This window comes from Osmia bicornis, chromosome 13 (genome assembly GCF_907164935.1).
Source record: "Osmia bicornis bicornis chromosome 13, iOsmBic2.1, whole genome shotgun sequence".
NCBI lineage: Eukaryota > Metazoa > Arthropoda > Insecta > Hymenoptera > Megachilidae > Osmia > Osmia bicornis.
The window spans coordinates 4,984,716-4,999,470 of NC_060228.1; the positions used below are offsets into that span (position 1 = coordinate 4,984,716).

Consider the following 14,755-nt stretch of genomic DNA (forward strand, 5'->3'; position numbering starts at 1 on the left):
CCATTATGGCCGGGTAAAAAAAAATTTGTTTACACGGTAATCGAATTCTTTCCCGTGGCTGGTGGTTGTTTCGCGAATCACGCATGGAAATGCCACAGTTTCAGCATGGTATCGTTACCGAAACGACGTCGCTTTGATTGTCTATTGAAATTTGCGCCGATCGTTGACTCTGGACCTTCCACCGGCTATCTGTAGCTAAACTAACTTCCGATTTCGAACAACATTTATGCGAATGATCGCGAATTCGGGCAAGTTGAATACTCCCCCATGGCAAACACTGCTGGACTCTAGTTTAGGGGAATATTTACATTAACTATTACGGGGGTTACTAGTGACTGACGTTGCGAATTTAATTCACTCGATAAATATTTAAATTTAGAATAATAGCTCGATCGTTTATAGTATTTAAGTAAATATGTTATTCTGCCTAAGCTTGAAACGTTTCCCAATATTATTCGAACGATAAATTTATAGTGATCCATTTGTGAAATAGATAGTTTGATCTTCAAAAAATAGAATACAGCAAACAGTGAATTTCCAAAAAGTTTGGAAACGGTCCTTCGTCGGAATGATCGATTGAATTTTATTGTTCTTTTGTTTGCCACTATTTGCCGCAATGATGCTTCTGTTGAGCGACACTACGAAATGGAGGTAGGAATTGTACGATTTGAAAAATATCAGCGTGCAAAATGAAATTGGAGAGAACTATGAGAAGAGGGAAATTGATTTTTCAATGTTTGTTTGTTTCACTCTTTGAGTGCTGTTGACGTATACAAGGTGGGTTATCATAGAGTGATTCTACATAGTAGATTCAATAAAAAAAAAACAATAAAACGTCTCTATAGATGAAACTAAAAATTGCATAGATTTTAAGAAAACTGAAAAAGAACATCGTATCTATTTCCCTTCGTAAAAGTAGAATATACGATTAATTCATTAAGAGTTCAATCGTTTACTGAAATGGCTTACTATTAAAAGTTTGTCGGCAAACAATGTATTTCTGAATACAAACGCCCACATGTACAGAAAGATAAATGCACGCACGTGGACGAACTGGGTGTTTCTCGAATTGGAAACAGCTATCGATGGAATTGGAAAAAAGGAAAAAAACACGAGAAGCGAAATAGCAAACCGATCGCAAATTTCTTCTCGTCCACGGGAAACAACGGGTTTGTGACCTGAAATTACGAGCTGGAATTAATTAATAACCGATATACCGAGAAGATCGCGCTGACCGGATTTATACCAGAGGCAAATAATTTTTTTTTTTATTGCCTTTAACGCGTTTTCCATATCATCGTGTTAATTTGCTTCTGGTTCGATGAACGGAGGCGCGATATTAAAAAATGTCGGAAATTGTCAGTGAACGGCTGCTCGTGTCCAGCTTTCATGCCTTTTTTATGTTTACTCTTCATGATTTTGTTCTGCCCATCGTATTTCAACCGTTTGGCATGTTGTAAATGAAAATTGTTGTATTCTGTTCTGTTGGGCACGAGTTATTTGTTCACATGGGGCTTTTATTAATCAAAAATCACAACGAACATTCATGAATTCATAGCAATAAATTGTGATGTATATTATTAAGCGAAATGGTCATTCATATAAGAAAGGGAATCATAAATCAGCTTTGAAATTATAGTATAAGAAAGATGATAAATTCCCTGCTGAACTAAAATGAAATTCAAATAATATAAAACATTGAACTATGAAATTAATGAATGAGATGAAAGTAGAACTGAAATGGATCGTTGAAATAATGTAAGAGACGATAAAATTGCAAGGTGAATTTACTAAATTATCGATGATATAATATCTAAACATGTTTTCTAACATTGCCATATTCATTTTCTCTATAGTTGATGGATTACCTTTACTTCACTTTACTTTATTTTACTTTGTATACTTCCTACTTTGCAGTAATATATAAACTTTGCTTCTGGTACAAAAATTTATTTACTTTCATCTAAAAACAAAGTGGTAAAAATGTAATTTTACCTTTTATTTTTAACGTTATATAACTGCTTTTCATTATTTCTATATTTTTCAGTTGAAAACCCAATTTCTCATTTTTTTGTTAAGATAACGTGGAAGAGATAAAACATTTCAGTTTATCTTGGTATCTCCATTTTCATTTCCTTCTATTTTACATTTATTCAATTTGAGAAATTATCATTCATCTAAATTTTCCACCCCATTCTAATTCAATCTACAAATTTTCACATCTTGGACTTTCCATTATTCCTTTTTCTCTTCGCTACCTTTTTTACCCCTCTTTTTTCCACGCTCATTGCTCCCTTCATTTCTACGCCCTGCTATTTTCCCTGTTTCACCCCGTCAACTGTCCGTTCTACCCACTTTTCTATTTCGCTCGGCGTGTTTAATCGCGACGCATCGCGCGGACAAATTTCGACTCGTTAAGCGGCAGAATTAACTGCGGCAGGGACGGTGCCGTCGCGACGCTCGCATAATGGATGGGATATCCTTCGACCGGTGGACCACCGACGCTCTAATTTAACAGGTGCTTTTTTTCTGTACCTCTCGCCTCGTGACTCGCAATACCTTTATCGTATAAGTGTTGAATTAGTGCTTTCACACCTGGAAAAGAAAAAAGAAAGTAAATTTTTGTGAATTTTAAAAAATACAAACCCTAGTTGATCTAAAAATTTAAAAATAAAATGAATTCTGTTTTTATGAGGATCGTCCTCTGTAGAATCGAAACAAACCAATTCTAAAATCCCCAGTTACCGTACAGTAATCAAAATTCTGAAATATAAAATTGCATTCCGAATATGGCAAAAGTTTCGCTCGTACCGCAATTCCTATTTTTCGGACATTACACTTGCACCCTCTTTGTTTCCTCCGAGGGGTTGCATTCGCGACAACTACGATAAAATTCTACCGTGTTTTCAACCCGGATTCTGACTCGCTGGGAAATTCATGAGGATCTGGAGTTCATTGTTCGTGTAAATTCGCTCGTTATAATTTGGTAGACGCGTCAGTTGATAAAACATTGTTGTTTGAGAAACTCTCGTGAAGGTTTGTTTTAAATTCAATGAACCAAAGGAACACTGTCAGGCGAACGTAGATAAGTTTTGATAAAGTAATCGTAGAAGGCTGAATAGAAATGAAATTTCAACACATTTCGTTCGAAATTAATTAGAAATTTCCATGTAAAATATTTTCTTTATTTTGCTCAAATTAAATTATTCATCGTACTGATCTAAAATCAGTTTGAAACCGATAAATGTTCAGCAACTATTAGTCGATAAAGTAACAGGATATCGTGTAGAATAATCCCTTGGAACTTTGAATAATTTTTCAACTGCAGTTATTAAAACTCTCTCTAGCAATAATAGTTTGCTAATTGGCATAGCCTGTTCAATTGAAGTTAGAGTTTCAATGAAACGATATGCTTATGTCCTCGCAAACTCAACGAAGAAAAATTTCTTTTAGAATCTCATTCTTAATCTCAATGAACGTCGAAAGAAACAAGGTTCATGATCCACCCGCTCGTGCGCGGAGTCGAAAAGTTTAATCGGTAAAATCTTAATTAGAGGGTGCATTTATTAGGGTGGAACTAGCAGGAGGATGCGCGACTAGTCTTCCTCTCTTTGCATCGGCTGGCGCAAAGAAGATACCGACGGACCAGTTTTGTTCGCGTGCGAAACGGATGCCTGCAGTTTCTCGTGTGCAGATAACGAGGTTGGCAATTATTAGCAAAAGGCGGAGCCTGGAAATAAGAACAAAATAGAAAATGGAAGAGGAGAAGTGGTCGCTGAGGGCCAATGTCCTTGGTAATAATTTTTAACGAATATCTTTTTTTCAACCTCGCAATGAATCGCGAGGAAACAAAGGGCGGAGTCACGATTTCGATCGAGTTCGCCCTGTAGGCGAATTTTTACCAGCTTTTATTTTCATTTGTTTTTCGCTCAGTCGAAGATAAAGCTGCTTTTTCACTTCGTGAATGATTTAGATGCAGTGGCCGTGATTATTTAAGGAATTCGGTGTTATAGGATAAAGTAAGCATCTTTAACCCCTTAATTTTGAGTGCATTCGTGAACTTTCAAATTTTTTATATAAATTCAAAATAATTTTAGAGAAAATTAATCTGCCTGCTTCGGGTCAACTAACGAATGAGTGTAAATAAATTATTCTGTATTTATACGTGGTTTAATATCACAGTAAAATTAAGGATTAATGGGCGTATCGCAGTTGAGGTCATATCAAAAAGCTTTGTATAATTTCGAAATGTATAGATATTCGTGTTCTGTATTTTGAAATTCCCAGTTGATCGATTTATATACGTACACATATTTGCATGTATGAAATATGAAGCATATATTTCAAGTTACTAGTTCTGGGTATACTAATATTTATCTTATGCATTTGATCGATGCAACAAAAGTAAAAAGTAATTTATATTTAAACAGAGACATCGATGTTTCATTCATTTAAATATTTCAATATTACTCAGAATTTTAAACACAATTTATTTATTTTAAACTATAGTTACAACATTGAATGTGTCAGCAGTTTGGTATTTAAAATGAATTAGAAGTACAAATTGCTGACAATTTTAATTATTCAATATTTGCTAACAAATTTTTATTATGTACAGAATGTTTTAGTTAATTAAACGTTAATTTAAACGGAAATCTGCAGAACAGTTAAAATTTTTTATAGAACTCGTATAGAATGATTTGTATTGATTAAACATGATAATAGATCGATCTATTGTTCGTCCAATGAGCCGCGTCAGTATATGTTTACAATTCACGCGCTCGACGCGCGACCGGAACTCAGTCGTTTCCAGTTCTTCAAACGCTTCGGTCGAGGTTTGTGTACTGTGAGCCGAGCCTGCTTCGAGCACGTGAGTTTTAATTGATTAATTATTTCAATTTTATTCTATCGTTCTTATCCCATTGAGCGTGGCGAAGGTATTACGAATTTTTTGAACTTGTTCTGCAGATGTTAAACAAATATGTATCTACTCGAATAATTTGATTCGATTAAAATTTGCGAAAACGTTTTACAGGAATGCACTGTTATAATTTATAATATTCTAAATTTATTTTATCATCAATTAGAAAGTTCCAAAAATGACAAGTTCGTTCTCCACTGTTACAATTTCTTTCATGAACAACTCCCCCTGTGGCTCGGGGGGCTTAGAATACGGCCACGGTATCCCCTGCCTGTCGTAAGAGGCGACTAAAAGGGGTCACACAAACACACACACACACACATTCAAGCGGAAAAGATGAGCAGACTTTAAAAGTATGGACCAAGTGCAAGATTTAAAAGTATAGACAAGTATGAGTAATGAAGGCACGTGGTCGAAAGCGTTCGTTGGGCAACATGGAGACAGAGAAGTCTCCAAAAATGCTAGTCCTTTTTGGGCGAAATTCGTGGTATGGTATGGTTCCATGAACAACCAAACACGCGCCTGGTGTCCAATTTAAACGTTTTATAAATACTCGACCGTGTTCGTTCTCTCGAACACGTTTTCCGAAACTTGTCGCGCTTATTGGTAATAATTAATTAGAGGCGCAATTAGGCTAACGATGCACGGGGTAACGGTGGACCTTGCTGGTTGTTCGTTGCACAAAAATAAAAATAAATTTGAACACGGTTTGAAAATTGTCGAAAATAGTCGAGGATAATAGAGGTTCCTCACGTGTTGTATAATAAGACCACGGTTAAATTGGATACAAAGATACATAGAAATCGCATTAGTATTATAATATAACGCTGTTGTATTATAAATGAATGCTGAAAGCGTACGACGTACAGTCTCTGAGCAAGGAAAAAGCTTATCCCGGAGTCACGAGATTCTTTTCATTCGGAATGAAAGTGACAATTCATTTCTTACAGCAGGACATGTTTCACCAAGGGACATCACTTGTACACGTAAAAGCACTCGAAAGCTCTTCGCTCGAGCTTTCTTATATTTGTTCCTGACAGTAGTTCCACTTAATTGCTGCACACTTAATCTCTGTCTGCTTATTAAAGACGAGTGAATCTTTTTAGTCGAGCTATTTCAATGAAACGTGTCATTTATAAATCTCATCCTCTTAATATAATTCAAATAATTTTTCAAACTCTCTTTTTCCCATCACGATACAGAGAACGCTTTTAAATCGACAGTTTACTGTATTCTTTAGAATTGTAAGAATCTTCAACGTTTTTATATTTAAAGATGGTAAAAATACTCGAAAGGAAGGAAAATTATTTTCATGACGAACTTTCATTTTTCACAGAAAATAATAGCGTTCTTTGTGCAGACTTAATATTTAGTTAGGCAACTGTATTCATTGAAGTATAGTTACCTCAACACTTTTTATAGTACGATCAATCACTTTAGTGACACGAGAAACAGCGACATACTTTTAACGAGATAACACGCTTGCTGAGTATGCGTGATAAATATAACGACCCATAAATCAATCTTCTACGCTATTAACGCGAACTTGTTCGTTCATTACTTTCATATTCCACCCCTTTATACAGATATTCGCGTTCCACTCCGCAATACTATTCCTACTAATTCGACATTAAATCATTCAATCTCTCTACAATTGCATTTGCACGCAACCCATCGAATTTGTCTCGTTGAAAAACGAATTTGCAATTAGCGAAAAATCCAGACTAAATAAATTGAAACGAACTTCTGTACTCGAGGCAGTTTCCAATATTTTTTGAATCATATTTGGAGGAATAATAATTTCAAAAAGAAGGAGTCGAGAATAAAACACGTGGAAAGAAAACACTAACGTTTGCCATTGGAAATACAGGAACATCCATTTTGCTCGTGTTATTTGAGAGACGCACAATATTATCTCTGTCGACCGGAAATGGGCAACGATTTCGAGGGGTTCGAAGGTGGAGAAAGTAAAGGTTTCGATAGGTAAAATATAAAAAACGAAAGAAAATATTCTCAAACCACTTTATTAATATTTGAAATAATGATTAACAATACATATATATTTAATGATTCCTTTAGAATAAGTAACTATTCCTTTTTTCTTGTTATGTAAATGAATTCTCGGAATTTTTCTGATAGCTCGTATTTCGTTCTGAATTTCACAAGTAGATTTCCGAAGCAAGATAAGCGCACTTGAAATCCCTTTGTCGATATCTGATTCGATCGATAGAGTTCAATACGTTACGAGGTGTCGTCTCGATGCACGTCGATCTTAACACTCGATGGTCGTTTGCTTCTATTGCACTCGTGCCATAAAGTTCATCAGGAATGGCCTTTTTCAAGAGATCGTTATATCCATCTCGGTTTCTCGCGTGAAATCTTCCTCATCTTTCTTTTTTGAATATTTTTTTTTTTCTTGTTCACTTTGCCTCTTTATACGCCCTTCCTGTCCTTCCGTGTTTAACTTTTCTTTCCTCTGTTTTCTTTTATACTATCGTTTTGGTCCGTTCCCGTTTCTTGATTCTTTTCCATTATCTTTTTTTAAACTTTTCTTCTTTGAAATTGCTTTATCTTTCTTTGTTTACTTAAACTTTTCCTTTTTATCTTTCTTGCCCTTATTTGCGTTTATTTCTATTCTGGTTTTTCTCTATTTCTAGGACTTGCTTACATTTTTCTTTTCTCTTTCTTTATTAACTTCATTTACCTGCAGCTTTTCTCCTTTTCTTTGTATTCTAATTATTTCTCCGTTTTCTACTTTTTTTCAGCTTCTATATTTCTCATTTTTTTCCACCCACGTTTCTTAATCTGTCTCTAATTTCTTATTTATCCTGCTCGTTAAACGAACAGGAAAATGAAAGCGACGTTACAAATAAAAGGATCCTTTCTTCCTTTTGAAATAAGATATTATATAAGAAAATGGGTTCATATTTCTGAATGAAGACGAAAATTACGGTTATTTTCATTTCTCTTCATTTTTCATTCGTACACTTGCTTCCGCAAAAACCTTTTACGTACAAATACTATCAAATGCTTACATGCCTCGCGTTTTTATTTCTTTCACCGATCAAGAAAGATTAGGTTGTTTGTTCCGATAAACGTGCTTTCAAAGAGATCTGTTCGCAATTAAGTTTTAAATTGAAATTAACTATCGTTTGGGTCGGAAAACACCGCAGAGTTGTGCAAAAATACTCAAGCTCTTTTTTTCGAATGTTTGTTAAGGTTCTGTCCATCGATTTTTTCCCATCAGGGGATGGTTCGTCTTTCTTTTACCCTTTGAACCCCTTTAGAACACTTGACCCATTTATGCAACCGGTATTCATGTTATGCCACGAATATTTACATAATGTTTCGCGGCACTTCATATTTTTAAAGAGCTCAACTTTGTTCCTCCTTCTCGGAACGGAATACTTGTCTGCTCGTTATAAATTATTTCTTTCTCTTTCGAGCATCTATTTTTTGAAGACACTAGACCGTCTTTTTATTCAAATATTTGAGTTGAAAGAGAAGGATTTTTATCGTTGTTCATAAGCGATGAGATCAATGGCTCAATTGGAAATTGTAGCTAATAATTTCTCGTTAGGAATAATTGATCCGACGCGAACTGAATTTTGGATTACCAGCTCGATGGATGCCAACCATCCTTGTAATCGGGCGGTATTTGCGGAAAACTCATGGCATTTTGTACGGTAAATCGTTGCACTATTCCCGAGAAATCAAGAGAATTGCTCTTGAATGATTATGAAATATTTTTGGAAATTTCTACTGCATTCTGTTTGCTGAATGAGCACTTGAAATATAAAAGAAAAAGAGAAATTATATTATGTAATTTCTCTATTTGTTTTCTGGCTTATTACTTCTGTTTCTTAGTATAGAAATTGCTTTCAATTAATATTGCTTCTTGCCACAGGCGGCGTACTATCTTCTTGTCACAGTGTCATAAGCACCTCGAGGTAGACACACGTAGGCAGTTTAGTCTGTCGCGAAATGTAGAAATACAGTGCGATACGAGCATGGATACGTGCCTTTACGTTTCCCTTAGAAACGTGAGCGTCTGAGGTACACGCGTGCACTTTGCGCCCTTCGTTTCACGTATCGTCGAGGAGATTCCACATGGAAATTTCTCATGTAATATCGCAGCTCTCTGTGCACCGTAGCTGATTTCCTTTTCGTGGATTAACCATCTCCGACAGATAGGAATTGTTGGTAAACGCATCCCTTTGCCTTTGCGAAGGAGAACATTCACTTAGTCTCTGTTATTCGAGGCATTGTGCATTCTCTTGAGAGTATGATAACATTCTGAACAGTATCAGACTAACTCATACTAATGTAGAATAATTTTCATTTGCTCTGACCTATTTACTCGTAGGATTTCTTACACTTTTCTGATTAAATCTTCGAATATTTATCAAAATGAATTACTAAATTTCTAATCAATATGCGGTAATAAGATCGCTGTAATTGCACTGAAATACTGAAACAAAATCAATACAAGATTCACAAAAGTCCAGACATCACTTTCACGATATACTGCTTCATTATGAACCGCAAGCCTGCCAGTTTCTTTCATTGATAGACTTAATTGGCGAGTTCTCGACTTGAGAGCAGAGATCGGAACAAAGGGGACTCTGTTAATGCTTATGCAGCTGTGTCTCTCTTTTCTTTTCTTTCTCGTCTTAAATCCATAAAAACGATCCGCGTACTTAAAACTTTACACCATCGTACGCGACGATCGCTATTTCATTTCTCTGCAGAACGATTCATCCGTATAGAAATTCAGTAGCGAATTTTGCGTATTACAGTACGCATTGAACTTTAATTGCACGCGGTGCATCGCGCCGATTACACAGTTCAATTATTCCACGGGAATTCGACGATATTCCAGTTGAATTGTCCTGTCGAATGTTTACACCAGTTTGCATATTTCAGCATGAAATTCGCGGATTTACTTGTTAATCCGTTTACCATTTGTTTATTGTCTCTAAACCTTCTATTTCTGCATCAGATTACAAATTAATTGAAGAGTAATAAAATTTTATTTAACGCGTTCAAATGATGGTTTATAGTTTGATAGAATGCTATCTTGTAAAAGAGAAACATTTAGCGACAGATTTTCTTCGGAATTACTGGGAAATCCTTGGCGTTAACCAAAAGCAACACTGAGTGTCAGTCATAATGCCGGTGCAGACAGATCGTTTGAGCCGTCATAGCGGAAAATTACATATTACCGCGGCACCGCAATAAGCAATTTGCCCGTTGGTACACGTATTTCCAACGTACTTTGCCCACCCACACTCGGCCACTACTGCGATCCACTTAGAGATATGCACAAAGCCGTAACGAACAGCGGGCAGGCTGATATTTAGCGGAATTCTATGCATCTTCTCTGTTGGAAAACCATTATTAACGCCTTTTAATCATACAAGGTCCTTTGCATCTCGTGTCAGATAAAAATAACACATTTCTCGAGTAAGTAATTGACAGTCGTTGAATTGACAAAAACTGACACATGGATGGTTATAAATTCAGCGATGTCGAAGGTGTGAATCGTGTTCGAATCGGGAAACGAAGTCGGTAAAGAGACATAAATCCTTAAGAAGCGTCACTTGGAAAAACCTAATCCATTTAATCTCTCGATGAAAAATCGTTCCACCGCGATGCTCGTTTCCCTTATCGCATTATTATTCCTTATCCCAGAATCGTATGTGCGGGGATGCGGGTGTGTGCATGCCTCTTCCTGGACGATTTCCAAAGTTTCATCTACGCCATGACTTATGATAGCGTTTCTCGTTTTTCTTCAACCAAACCAACGAACACACATTGAATTCCGATATAGTATATTTATTCACCCATTCTTACTCTCCTTTTGACATTCAGTGATATGTAAAATAATGCACGGGTTATAAAGAACAGGAAATCTATGCGATTCCGCGTGAGCAATAAAAATATATTTCATTTCATTTTTCAGTCGAAAATTATGCAGGACATTTGATATTGTAATTCATAAGATTTCGGGTAAATGTTTTGGGATCTCCTGAAATTTTTTCATATTTTCATCGTTGAACAGAATTAAATTTACCAACAATATTACTTCCTCCGTCCATTTGTCTACACCCACGCGCAACTATTTTATTCGGTGACAATAATTGAACACGGTATAAAAAAGAATGTGTGTATTTTTAAAGCTTCCTGAAAAATTCATATTATTACATTCTCTTCTTTGTCCTCGCGTTCAAAGAACTCTCATACAAAAAATAAAAGATATAAAATTGTATGAAACATCCTGCAACGACTATCCCTTTTTATGCTTGCCACAATTATTTGTCAAATTTCCATCGTCCTCTTTCCTATTCATTCGTTCCTCTAACAAACTGGAAGCGACTCTTAGTCGAAACAACGCGTACAGGAAGCTGGTCGATCTATCCGTCTCTGCAGTGCTCGTTGCTCGAATCAGTCGCGCAATTTTTCATCGCTGTAAAAACAAATCGTTCTTAAAACGACGATCCGCGTCGTTCACCCCGTTCGCTCGTCTTTCATAAATCTCGCAGCTGTTCCGACACCCTTTGTTTTCTTAGCTAAGTCAAGAGCCGTGTTCTCGGTTCACGGGTTCGCTACGGATTCCATTCTAAAACCGACCTCTTTCGAGCGAAAATGTCCATACGCCTTGCATCGAACGATTTAAAACAATTCGGAGCGTGTGATCCGGCCTCGTCTCGCGAGCATTTTCTCGCTTCGCCTAAGATGGGTTCCGTGTTTCTGTTTCGTTGAAAGAGACAAACGGCACCTATCTCTCGAGCTGAATGTAATTGCGTTCCCGTGTAATAGCTTACGATAGATTATTCATTTGTCGCGGGAATCGTCGCTCGAGAAAATCGCTTCGACGATCAACAAAGCGGAATTGCTTAGAAGGTTGTTCCAATTCAGGATTACGATTTTCATGGCTGAGTGAATAGTATCTGACATGTGTGACGTGTACTATCGATCGATCGAAAGATTGTTCGGTGACGTAAAAATATTCAGTATAAATTATTTGGTAGCTGTTTTACTTATAATTTATTTATAATTCATTTGAAAACAGCTGTGAAATTTTCCCAGCTCGCCAAGTAAATTGCAATTATCCTTCTCCTTAATTATCAAAACACTCAGCCACCCTTTGAAAGTTACGCGGTTCTCGGTTAAAACCGACAGTATCGTCACCTCTTTCTCCTCAGCCATTTAGAAATTCCGGCCACCAGGATCCGGCAGTTATTCGAGAACCAACAGAGACGTCCGGGTAACCGGTACCCACAGAGTTTGCTAATATTATTCAACGGGTATATGGGCTCCTCTCGCCTATAACGTTCAGTAAAAGACTTGGGTTAAGATTATTCGGGAACACGTTTAATCTTGTAAACGGCGCATCGCGAGAGGAGCTCATCCACGCCTGGAAAACGTTCCCGAAAACGCACACTTTCGTATTATTCGCGTGACGGAACAAACGCTGGCACGCTTGCGGGTATTTCGTTGAGCGTTTAAGCGGAATTCTGGCCGCACCGAAACGGTGCAATTACGCGGAGAGGTTTAATGGCGAGTGTAACGCGGGTATTCATCGAAAGGTACGATATTATTAACGAATGGATAATGACCGATTAAATTCGACGATATCGCGATGAGTTTTTATCTTGATTCGTGTAATTACGGGTCTTGGAAGGTTTCGGGAATGATTGATTCGCGTGAGTCCGCCACGTGGGCGGCGATGATGCTTCCTGATAATTTTCGCTCATCTCTTTTTAAGTATAGCCTGTCTGGAATAAGCTATGTCTTTGAAATGGTTAAAAATAGAAAAAGTTATTATTCGAAATATTTTCTGGGCTTCTTTATGCAATCTGTTCTAAGTCTACTTCAGTCGCGATCCTCTTGGTACGAGACATGGTTGTTATACTTAAGAGCTTTCAACTTTATTAAAAAATTTTAATACAAACTTTGTGATACCCTTCTACAGGCATAGCAAAGTTTCGTCTAGGAGCTCGATCCATTTTCAAACGTGTACTTCTTTGTTACTATATGTAATCGGTGCTTAAACCTACAAATTTGAGTAAAATCTAATCTCTTATGAATACTAATTTCAATTTTGTGTAACAGTCAAAACTGTTATCCTCCTCTTATTTTAATGTGCACTTCATCTGATGCACACGCTTCGTTTAATATATATTCAAAATTTCCAACTTCAATTCTCTCTGTAACCTATTGTTTTCTGAAACAAGAGAAAAAAAGAGAAACCATCCAATTCAATATGTAGAATCCCTGGCAGAGCCAACAGACTGGCGCTCTCCCAATTCGTCCGACTAATTAATTAGCGTTAATATTCATAGGGGCGTCCGCACAAATGGGCTGCTTTAAAAACAATTTAATTAATCTCCCTCGGGAGGGTGAAGCTTCTTTCACTCGTAACACCGTTCCATCTTTCTCTTCCTTCTTTCGACGAGCAACCTTTCCAGGTGACAGGGGCTACTGCTACAAATGTAATTCAACTTAATTCCCTCGGCGGGTCTGAACGTCCGCGACAGACGACAAAATCTGTTTAATCAGTTCCACTTACTGCTTGATAAGGAATTAAGGAACGTGCAGAGCAGCCGGCTTTACGCGATCCCTGCGCTCTACGTATTTGCGATCTTCATCTCCACTCCGTGCTATTCGCTTTGTTTTACCTTCGAATTAATGTACGGCTCTATTTGTTGGAGCAATTTCCTTTTTCTTTCGCTCGCTGTCAGGGCTTTAGGGATATGGCGAGAAAAGTCTATGAGGTTAGAGGTGAACGAACGACAAAGTCTTGACGCGTCAAGTTGTTTCGCTCTTTGAGCTCGAAGGGATGACAGCGGAAAAAGGGGATGGCGAACATGGGGTTGAGATTGAATAGAAGAGATATTGATATCATAGCGTGGTGAAGGGTAGACTTAATAAAAGAAGGGATTCATTGTTAGTTATCCGGCATTATTTTATATTTGAAATCTTTAGAAAATGAAACAGAATCCCTTTTTTTCTTAAAATACGTAATTGGAAAGAAGCATCACGAGTTCCATAGCGGTTGAAGAGGTTTTCTTTTGACCACGATAAATCTTTTTAACGTTTCGTCGCTGCTGGCAAGTACAATGAACATTTGGAACTGGTACTCGGGCATAGCTCCGTCAATTCACGATATTTTTCAAACGAGAGAAAATCGATCGGCAAGGATGACGAGGAGCTGCATGGTGAGAGCCACTTCCGGCCTCTTCGCGAGAAGAAACGCGTCGCAAGCTAAGAGTTCCTGTCACTGTAAAACGTCTCTCGACGTGCCGCTGTAAAATGTTTTCGCTTCGTAGAACGCTCTCGACCCGCATACGCCGTTTTTCAGTCACTTTATTCCTTACGTTTGCCATTTTTCCGCCACGTTCAGAACGACCAGCTTTCGAAAGGTTCTGTGAGAGTGGTGAAGAAGAATCAGCAGTTAAAAAGTATTAGCACCTGGCCGAGTGCAGTTGAAATAATTGAATACAGTTGTTAAATTAGGTAAATTTTGAATTTAACATCTTTTATATTGGCACCATTTTATTATACTAATGACATTACACCATTTTTTACACTTCACAGATTTTTCATCTTCTCTAATATTATTACGTGTTCGTAATTTCCATTGATTTTCATCATGGAGAAAATTTCTCGCGATTTTTCCATGACCCTTTGAAGCGCCTCTTTGTTTTGTAATGAAACGATAACGTTATTGCAGGAAACGATGCTTTCGCGTTATCCCCTACACAATATCGATGATCGAAAAGCAGAATGCAGTGAGATAATAATTAACGGGGATTGTGATTTCAATTC

The 14,755-nt window shown here is 37.1% G+C and overlaps 1 protein-coding gene across 8 annotated transcripts in view; it reads left to right on the plus strand.

The window, feature by feature from the left end:
- Nucleotides 1-14,755, plus strand: part of LOC114877023 (protein eva-1 homolog C) — a 223,931-nt gene that overhangs the window by 143,192 nt on the left and 65,984 nt on the right. The window contains exon 1 of one of the 8 annotated variants that reach the window (XM_046288529.1): nucleotides 7,654-14,443. The exons of the other annotated variants lie outside the window; for them this stretch is intronic. The gene's annotated coding sequence lies outside the window, so the exon portion shown is untranslated. Of the gene's footprint in view, nucleotides 1-7,653; nucleotides 14,444-14,755 lie in introns of those variants that run through there. 8 annotated transcript variants of the gene reach the window in all.